Here is a 10,519-nt window from a genome sequence, read left to right as displayed (position 1 = left end):
CACCACGGGCCCTACCCCCAAGGCAATTCCTACTCAGGTTCCAGCCTCGGGCCCTGCCCCCACGGCAATATCTCCTCCCCTAGCCCCTCTCTCTGAGGTAGCACCCACTTGGGTCTCTGGGGTATCTTCCCCTCTGACCTCTACCCCTCCTCAGGTACTAGCTGATCTCCCTTGCCAGGCAGATGCCCTGGCCTTGCAGTCTAATCTACCTCAGCCCCAAGCTCCAGGTCCCATAGCGCCTTCAAGGCTTTTTCCCCTGAGGGAAATGCCTGCCTCCCCTGCTGGGACAAGGAGATTGCATGTTCCATTCTCCATTTCAGATCTCATCCAAATTAAAGAAAAACTGGGGAGATACTCAGAAGATCCCACTAAGTTTACTGAGGGTTTTAGGGATCTGTTCCTGCAATTTGAACTTTCTTGGTGTGATTTGCATATCCTCTTCTCTACCTGTTGTACCACTGAGGAGAAGAGGAGAATATGGGAACACGCTCAAAAATTTGGGGACAGTTTGGCTAGCAATAACCCCATAAACTATCCCCCAGGAACAGCTGCTGTTCCAACTAGTGACCCAGGATGGAATTATCAAAGGAGTGAGGATAGAGAAAAGAGAGACCATATGGAAATTTGCCTGTTAGAAGGTCTAAGAACTGCATTTCAAAAGCAAATAAATTTTCAAAAAATTAGGGAGATTACTCAGGGAGAAAAAGAAAACCTTGTCCTTTTCCAAGCCCGGCTAGTAGAAGCTATTAAGAAGTATACAAAATTGGATCCTGATTCTATTGAAGGGGCGGCAATAGTTAACATGTATTTCATTAATCAGTCTGCCCCAGATATTAGGAGGAAACTGCAGAAATTGGCAATGGGACCCCAAACACCTCAGGCCCAATTACTGGAGACAGCATTCGGAGTGTTCAATAATAGAGACTTAGTCCAGGCAGAGGAAAAAGCCAGAGACAGAGAACATGCCCAATTCTGGGAGGCTGCCATGGCCAGGAGATTGCCGGAGGGTGCTTCTGGCAACTTTGGCAAAGGGGAACCCTGCTTTCGATGCAACAAGGAGGGTCACTGGTCTAAGGAGTGCCCCTCTAGGGCGCCCCCCTGGAAGAAGCCTCCAGGATCCAGGCCTCTAGGACCGTGCGCAGCATGTAACCAGGAGGGACATTGGAGGTGTCCCCGAGGCTGGAAAAGTGGTAGAGCCTCCTCCCAGCACCCTGTCCTCCAGTCTTCTCAAGACTTGGAAGGAGGGGAAAGCCTGGGGCTTGGCCGTGCTCCCACTTTCTCCACCTCTCTCTCGAGGAGCCCTGGGCAAAATCGAGGCAGAAGGTAAGGTTACCCACTTTATCACAGCTATGTTCTCTTGTTTTAACTAATTGCTCTGGCCCCACATGCCCCTCGACCCATCAGGTCATGGGCATCAAGGATCTGTTGTCTGAACACTCCTTCTCTGGCCCTGCCCCTTTTGGGGAAGGGACCTGATGGTGAAATTGGGAAGCCAATTTTCTATAGTTAAACCTCATAACTCCCTTTTCCCTCTGTTTCCCAGACCTCCCCATGTTCCCCCAGAGGCGTGGGAGAGGGTTGAGCCAATTGTTTGGGATCGGGGAATTCTTGGGCAAGCTACTTCTGCCACCCCAGCCATAGTTCCCTCCATTGCCTTCAATATCCAATTAAACCCAAGGCTTGGGAGGGACTGCAACCATTAATTGCCACTCAAGGCCCTGACTCACTCCCTCTAGAGTGGGGCCCCTACCCAGCACAAGCTTTTGGGACTTTGAAAACTAAACTGACCACCACTCCAGCATTAGCCTTACCTAATCTAGAAAAACCTGTCACTCACTCTGCTGAAGGAAGGAGAGGACAGGCTTTGGGAATTCTAATCCAGTCCTTAGGAATCTGACCCCTGTTTTCCAAAACAATTAGATTCTCTGGCTGCTACAGCCATTCCAATTGAGGAAGCTTCTAAGCCTCTAGCAGACCAGCCCTTAGAAGCTCTGCCTTGCCAGAGCACCCTGGAAGCAGAGGGCCACCAGTGCCTGGCTAACCTATAGGCTCACCAAACATCAAACCTTGCTCTTAGATATCCCCGACCTAATTTGGATGTGCTTACACACTCCTGAACCCCGAAGCAGAACAAGTGGTTAGGGGAGCTAGGTATGAAATAGTCATCTTTAATTCCCACCAGGGATATTGTCCTTTCTCTGTACTCCTGTACTGTCTGTTTTGTTGTTTGCTTAACTTCCTTGCCAGGTTTGTCTCCTTCAGTCTCCAAGCCATCAACTTCCAGATGACTGCACCCCTTGAACTGGACCCATCAAGCCAGCTCTACGCCCCTTGTCAGCAGGAAGCAATTCCAGAAGCTGAGACCTTCGTCCCTGACCCCAAAAGAATTTGGGTCCCATTTGTTTGAGGGGGGAATGATGAGGGCACAGTCTCTGGGAACCCCTTGAACCCTTGAACTCTCCTTGAATCTTGCCACTCGACCTGGCCTTGACCTGAGGCTATAACCATTAAGCCCAAATGCCTACCTTGCCCAGTCCTATTGTCCAGCTGTTTCCCATCCTTAATCCTGATCAAAATATCTATACCCTAGCTCTGTTACCCTAGCCCTTTATGGTCTGTCATTTCCATATAGCCTTCAGCTATTTTCCCCCACCCTGGAGTCTGACCTCATCCTTAAGTCCCTCCCTAGACCCCTCCTCTGGTCACCCCAGACCACCCCTCAATCCCTCCCACAACCTTTGTGTATATAATCTCCATCTTGCCTCCATGAGGTTGGTCAGAACCAATCTAGCTCAGATGGGTCTGGCCCTTTTTCCTTACAGGCGGCGCAAGGGGTGGGATCTCTCGGGGCAGGCTTATTTGGCTAACTCTTAATAAACTTTACCTTTCCCTTGGCTGAGAAGGCTTGAGTCGAATTCTTTCGGCAGGACCCGGTGTGTCGGTACTTTGGGGTGTCGAGCACCTCTCACCCCAAACCCTCATCATTTATGGTTCCCTGACCGGGAAGCACTGCTAATCTCAAGTTCTTCTCCAGCCAAGACTGAAGGTATGTGAGCCTCCCCCTCTCCCAATCCCCCTCCTCGCTCTCCAAACATTTTGGATGTGCTTCTCGGGCCTGGCCTCAGCAGGTCCCAGTGGGTTGGACAGCTTGGTCCAGTGGTCTCAGTGAGTCGGACAGTCACGCTGTCCTGGTCAACCTGACGCTATCAGGTGGTTCTCGGTCCAGGTCGGACAGCTTGGTCCAATGGTCTCAGTGAGTCAGACAGTCCAGCTGTCGTAGGTCAACCTGACGCTGTCAGGTGTTTCTCGGTCCAGTGGTCATGTCGAAGGACATGGACGGATGCCCCATCCGGAAGCATGTGCCAGATCCTTTCAATTGTTTCGGCGCTGGGAATTTGGGAAAGTTTCAGGTACCTTCTGTATATTTTGTTTTCTTGTTTTATTTTGTTTGTCTCCCGACAATTACTCCTAACTTCTCCTTTACTAAGGAGGAAGGAATTTCCAGCCGAAGGGACCCCACGCCCTGCCTCTACTGCAGGCCCTGCAACATCTATCACCATGGGCCCTATCCCCAAGGCAATCCCTACTCAGGTTCCAGCCTCGGGCCCTGCCCCCACGGCAATATCTCCTCCCCTAGCCCCTCTCTCTGAGGTAGCACCCACTTGGGTCTCTGGGGTATCTTCCCCTCTGACCTCTACCCCTCCTCAGGTACTAGCTGATCTCCCTTGCCAGGCAGATGCCCTGGCCTTGCAGTCTAATCTACCTCAGCCCCAAGCTCCAGGTCCCATAGCGCCTTCAAGGCTTTTTCCCCTGAGGGAAATGCCTGCCTCCCCTGCTGGGACAAGGAGATTGCATGTTCCATTCTCCATTTCAGATCTCATCCAAATTAAAGAAAAACTGGGGAGATACTCAGAAGATCCCACTAAGTTTACTGAGGGTTTTAGGGATCTGTCCCTGCAATTTGAACTTTCTTGGTGTGATTTGCATATCCTCTTCTCTACCTGTTGTACCACTGAGGAGAAGAGGAGAATATGGGAACACGCTCAAAAATTTGGGGACAGTTTGGCTAGCAATAACCCCATAAACTATCCCCCAGGAACAGCTGCTGTTCCAACTAGTGACCCAGGATGGAATTATCAAAGGAGTGAGGATAGAGAAAAGAGAGACCATATGGTAATTTGCCTGTTAGAAGGTCTAAGAACTGCATTTCAAAAGCAAATAAATTTTCAAAAAATTAGGGAGATTACTCAGGGAGAAAAAGAAAACCTTGTCCTTTTCCAAGCCCGGCTAGTAGAAGCTATTAAGAAGTATACAAATTGGATCCTGATTCTATTGAAGGGGCGGCAATAGTTAACATGTATTTCATTAATCAGTCTGCCCCAGATATTAGGAGGAAACTGCAGAAATTGGCAATGGGACCCCAAACACCTCAGGCCCAATTACTGGAGACAGCATTCGGAGTGTTCAATAATAGAGACTTAGTCCAGGCAGAGGAAAAAGCCAGAGACAGAGAACATGCCCAATTCTGGGAGGCTGCCATGGCCAGGAGATTGCCGGAGGGTGCTTCTGGCAACTTTGGCAAAGGGGAACCCTGCTTTCGATGCAACAAGGAGGGTCACTGGTCTAAGGAGTGCCCCTCTAGGGCGCCCCCCTGGAAGAAGCCTCCAGGATCCAGGCCTCTAGGACCGTGCGCAGCATGTAACCAGGAGGGACATTGTCCCCGAGGCTGGAAAAGTGGTAGAGCCTCCTCCCAGCACCCTGTCCTCCAGTACTCGGGAGGAGGGGAAAGCCTGGGGCTTGGCTGTGCTCCCACTTTCTCCACCTCTGTCGCGGAGCCTTGGGCAAAATCGAGGCAGAAGGTAAGGTTACCCACTTTATCACGGCTATGTTCTCTTGCTTTAACTAGTGGCTTTGGCCCCACATGCCCCTCAACCTATCAGGTCATGGGCATCAAGGATCTGTTGTCTGAACACTCCTTCTCTGGCCCTGCCTTTTGGGGAAGGGACCTGATGGTGAAGTTGGGAAGCCAATTTTCTATAGTTAAACCTCATAACTCCCTTTTCCCCCTGTTTCCCAGACCTCCCCATGTTCCCCCAGAGGCGTGGGAGAGGGTTGAGCCAATTGTTTGGGATCAGGGAATTCCTGGGCAAGCTACTTCTGCCACCCCAGCCATAGTTCCCCTCCATAGCCTTCAATATCCAATTAAGCCCAAGGCTTGGGAGGGACGGCAACCATTAATTGCCACTCAAGGCCCTGACTCACTCCCTCTAGAGTGGGGCCCCTACCCAGCACAAGCTTTTGGGACTTTGAAAACTAAACTGACCACCACTCCAGCATTAGCCTTACCTAATCTAGAAAAACCTTTCACTCACTCTGCTGAAGGAAGGAGAGGACAGGCTTTGGGAATTCTAATCCAGTCCTTAGAATCTGACCCCTGTTTTCCAAAACAATTAGATTCTCTGGCTGCTACAGCCATTCCAATTGAGGAAGCTTCTAAGCCTCTAGCAGACCAGCCCCTAGAAGCTCTGCCTTGCCAGAGCACCCTGGAAGCAGAGGGCCACCAGTGCCTGGCTAACCACAGGCTCACCAAACATCAAACCTTGCTCTTAGATATCCCCGACCTAATTTGGATGTGCTACACACTCCTGAACCCCGAAGCAGAACAAGTGGTTAGGGGAGCTAGGTATGAAATAGTCATCTTTAATTCCCACCAGGGATATTGTCCTTTCTCTGTACTCCTGTACTGTCTGTTTTGTTGTTTGCTTAACTTCCTTGCCAGGTTTGTCTCCTCCAGTCTCCAAGCCATCAACTTCCAGATGACTGTGCACCCCTTGAACTGGACCCATCAAGCCAGCTCTACGCCCCTTGTCAGCAGGAAGCAATTCCAGAAGCTGAGACCTTCGTCCCTGACCCCAAAAGAATTTGGGTCCCATTTGTTTGAGGGGGGAATGATGAGGGCACAGTCTCTGGGAACCCCTTGAACCCTTGAACTCTCCTTGAATCTTGCCACTCGACCTGGCCTTGGCCTGAGGCTATAACCATTAAGCCCAAGTGCCTACCTTGCCCAGTCCTCTATTGTCCAGCTGTTTCCCACCCTTAATCCTGTTTCCCATCCTTAATCCTGATCAAAATATCTATACACTAGCTCCTCTACCCCAGCCCTTGATGGGTTGTCATTTCCATATGGCCTTCAGCTATTTCCCCCACCCTGGAGTCTGACCTCGTCCTTAAGTCCCTCCCTAGACCCCTCCTCTGGCCACCCCAGACCACCCCTCAATCCCTCCCACAACCTTTGTGTATATAATCTCCATCTTGCCTCCATGAGGTTGGTCAGAACCAATCTAGCTCAGATGGGTCTGGCCCTTTTTCCTTACAGGCGGCGCAAGGGGTGGGATCTCTCGGGGCAGGCTTATTTGGCTAACTCTTAATAAACTTTACCTTTCCCTTGGCTGAGAAGGCTTGAGTCGAATTCTTTCGGCAGGACCCGGTGTGTCGGTACTTTGGGGTGTCGAGCACCTCTCACCCCAAACCCTCATCAGGAGGAGGTGTTAATCTGCAAATGGAGAAGTTCTGAATGCTGAAGATAAGTTCACTAACCTTGGTAGTGTACTTTCCAGGGATGTATGCATTGATAATGAAGTGGACGCTGGCCAGAGCCAGCTTGGTGTTTGAGAGGTTCAGAAAGAAAGTGTGGAAAGAAGAGTAGACTACTACAGAGCCATTGTGCTGACCTTGTCGTATGCCTGTGAAACTTGGACAATATACCAGAGGCACGCCAGGAACCTGAATCACTTCCATTTGGATTATCTTAGGAAGATTCTGAAAATCACCTGGCAGGATAAGATACTAGACACTAAGATCCTTTCTCGAAAGGACTGCCAAGCATTCAAACTCTGCTTTAGGGAGTACAACTCCGATGGGCTGGCCACATTGTTTGAATGCAAACTGTAAGCTTGCCAAAAAGACACCAAAAAGTGTCTCAATATGTCTCTCTTAAGAACTTTGGAATTGATTGTGTGACATGGGAGACACTGGCAGGAGACCGCTCAGCATGGCGTGCCCACATCAGAGAAGGTACTGTGCTCTACGAGCAAAGCAGAATTGAAGAAGCTCAAAAGAAATACGAGATGTAAAAGTTTAGAGAATCCACCCCAAATATTCACACGGACTATTTGTGCCCGTGGTAGAGCATTCTGAGCTCCAATTGGTCTGATCAGCCACAGTCAGACACAACATAACCTGACTCTAGCATAGCATAGTGATGTCATTTTGATCCTCTTAGAGAACAAAGGACTACAACCAACATTTAATCTATATCATTAAGACAAGAAGACAATAAATCAGGCCCTAATGTGTAGCATGTGCTGATTTCAGAGGAGCAGACTTAATCTTCAAGCTGACTGCAATTTTGACTTCTTCCAAAGTTGTTTTTCTTTACATTTATTCAGGTCAATGTCTAAATTCTGATAGTATTCTTGTGAATCATCAGGGAAGAAAATTCCGTTCCCCCTCTTGGCTGCTTTCCCCAGTGTGGAAATTGCCCAATAAGTGGAAACCAGAGTGATTTTTTCCCTTTTTAGATCTGACCCTGTCTCCATCTGTTGATTACCATGCAACAGATAAACCAACTTGAACTTGACTGGCCACTTTGGCCACTTGCAATCGCAACTTACTTTTTTTTTTTTTTTTTTTTTTTGGCTAGAGTGATCTCAAATTGGGTGTGGACCCTTGTGGCTGTGTTTGTGATTCAGAAATTCAAGCTTTATCTGGGGTGGGGATGGAGTAGCCATGGAGGAGGGGAGAGTTTGACAGAGAGAACAATCAAGGAGATTCTAAGACTACATTTCCAACTAAGCCTCCTCTTTCCAGAATTCTCTTGTCCCTTACCTGTGGTACTGTACTTCAACAGGGAGTCATTCTAAGCCTCCAGAAATGATTTTCTTGCCTGGGGGCCAGGGGATAGAGGCCATTTTGTTACTACTTCATGGTGCTAATACACCCCCCTTCTCTCTGAGCTTTTTCTTCATGTCAGAAAAAGGGCTTAGGTGTGTGAAGCCCAGATTCTCATCTAACACTACACCTTGTACCTCGGAAGAAGGTCCTTCACTCACTGGCAAAGCCTGGATAACAGACACACGTTGGAGCCAATAAATATTTCTACCCTCCCCAGGGTAAAGGGGTCTCCTCATCCACCAACAGTTACCTGCCCTTTTCTTTCTCAGGTCTCAAGAGCCACTTTTGGGTTTCTCACTCTCCTCAGGGATTTCCCCTCACAAACCTTCCACCTTGTAGGAGTGAACTTCCTCACCTCTTTGGACAGCTCCATCTATTTAACCTTCCTCAGGTTCCCTTTGACATATTTTCCAAGTCCCTAGAGTGCCACAATTTCCCAGGTGGTCTTGGCTCACCTTTCTCTAGGTCTCCTCACCTGCCATCAGTTCCTGATCTTTTCCTTCCCAGATCTCCAGAGCTACTTTTGTGTTTCTCAGTCACCTCTGTCAGGGGCTTGCCCTTCACAAAACCTATATTTATACATTTACAGTTATAATACAGTGTATAGATTGACACTTCACTAAGTATTTTTCTCACAATAGCCCTACGAGGAAGGGAGGGTAGGTATTATGCCCACTTTGGAGATAACCAAACTGAGACTCCAGGAGATGAGCTTGCTTAAAGTTACCCTAATAAGAAATGTCAGAGATCAGCGATGAGACAAGAACACAGTTCTCCATTGATGTCTAGGCCATCTTCTTTGATGTTACCTCCTCCCCCTTACTTAATATCTTCAATCCCTCATTCTCTACTCCTACTCCAACGTAAGAGGAACTTCAGCTTCACGCTCTCATTCCCTTCCAACCCTGTTGAGTCAAAGATGTAACGGGACCTACAACTACTACATGTAACTAAGGAAGTTTGAGTGTAGCTGCCTCTCGTTCCTCTTCAACTATCTAGTCTTTCAGTAGTGGGCAAAACCCTGCTAACCGCAGTAGCCTGTGGGTTATGTTAATATGTCAATCCAGGGGAATTTCCAACCTGAAAGTGTCCAGACGCTTAGGAGGAGACAGTGGTGAAGGTGGTTAGAAGACTGAGGAGGTGCCATAGCATATCAGAAAGGTGTACTATGTGTGTATGATACAGACTTTAAGGAAAGTTTAGAATCCTCAAAACCCAGTATAGTTATCCCTTCTACATCATGGAGGTTAGGGGCTGGAGCCTCACAACCAGGAAAATCCATGCAAAATTTTTTGGCCCTCCCTTTGACCAGAGAAGAAGTCTGAATTATGCATTAAAAGATAAACTGTGCTGATATTATACAATACTATACACATATATTATGCATTTCTGACTTTCTGAACTTTTTTTGTGTTGTTTTCAGCTTCCACAAAACTCCCCCCAAATTCCCATTTAATTTCTTATGCTGACCTGCAATATATCAAAACCAGGAAATAGAGAGCTCACAAGACAGTACAGCAAGTCAGCTTTGTTGAAGGGAGATAGTCACAAATAAAGATGATGGGCAGCCCACTGAAGGGCAGTCTGCTGAAGTCTCTGATGGACACAGGGCAATGTGCTGGCACCTTCTCTCCAAATAAATAAAATCAGGTGAGTTTTTATAGGGTTCTTATCTGGGTCTAGCAGGATCAGGTTAGGAGAAGCGAGCAAGAAGTTTGGACTTGGCTACTGGTTCATTCACATTAATGGAGGGAGAGAAGACTCTTAGGGAACTGGAGGCTGGTTGATATTCAAACTCCTAGCAAGTGGAAAAGGGGCTTTGGACCAATTACTACTGACCTTACTCTGACAACATGATTCTGGGCTTTTGAGTTTTCCCAAGGCTTCTTCAACAAAGCAGGCTATTCTCAAACTGTGGCTCACTGTCTTGTGGTGGAGGGGTTTGCATAGCTCAATGAAACTAGGGTCATTATCCAAGACAGACTGGTCATAGTGAAGAGTTCTGACAAAAGGTGAGCCACTGGAGAAAGAAATGGCAAACCACTCGAGTATCTTTGCCAAGAAAACCCTATGGACAGTACTAAAATAAAATGAACCTTAGGAATCTGCTAACAATATAGTTAATGGAGGTGATGGAATTCTGGCTGAGCTATTTAAAATTCTAAAAGATGGTGCTATTAATGTGCTGCACTCAATATGCCAGTAATTTGGAAAACACAACAGTTGCCACTGGATTGGAAAAGATCAGTGTGTGTCTCAATCCTAAATGCCAAGGAATGTTCAAATTACCAAAGAATTGTGCTCACTTCATACCAGCAAAGTTATGCTTAAGGTACAACAAGCTAGGTTTCAGCAATATATGAACTGAGAATTATCAGCAGTGCAGGCTAGTTTTCAAAGAGGCGGAGGAACTAGAGGCCAAATTGCCGACATTCTCTGGATTATGGAGAAAGCAATGGAGTTCCAGAAAAACATCTCCTTCTGCCTCATTGACTACACTAAAGCCTTTGTGTGGATCACAACAAAATGTTGTAAGTCCTTAAAGAGATGGGAGTACCAGGTCATC

The sequence above is a fragment of the Trichosurus vulpecula genome, chromosome 7 (genome assembly GCF_011100635.1).
Source record: "Trichosurus vulpecula isolate mTriVul1 chromosome 7, mTriVul1.pri, whole genome shotgun sequence".
Lineage (NCBI taxonomy): Eukaryota > Metazoa > Chordata > Mammalia > Diprotodontia > Phalangeridae > Trichosurus > Trichosurus vulpecula.
This window is presented reverse-complemented; position numbering follows the sequence as displayed.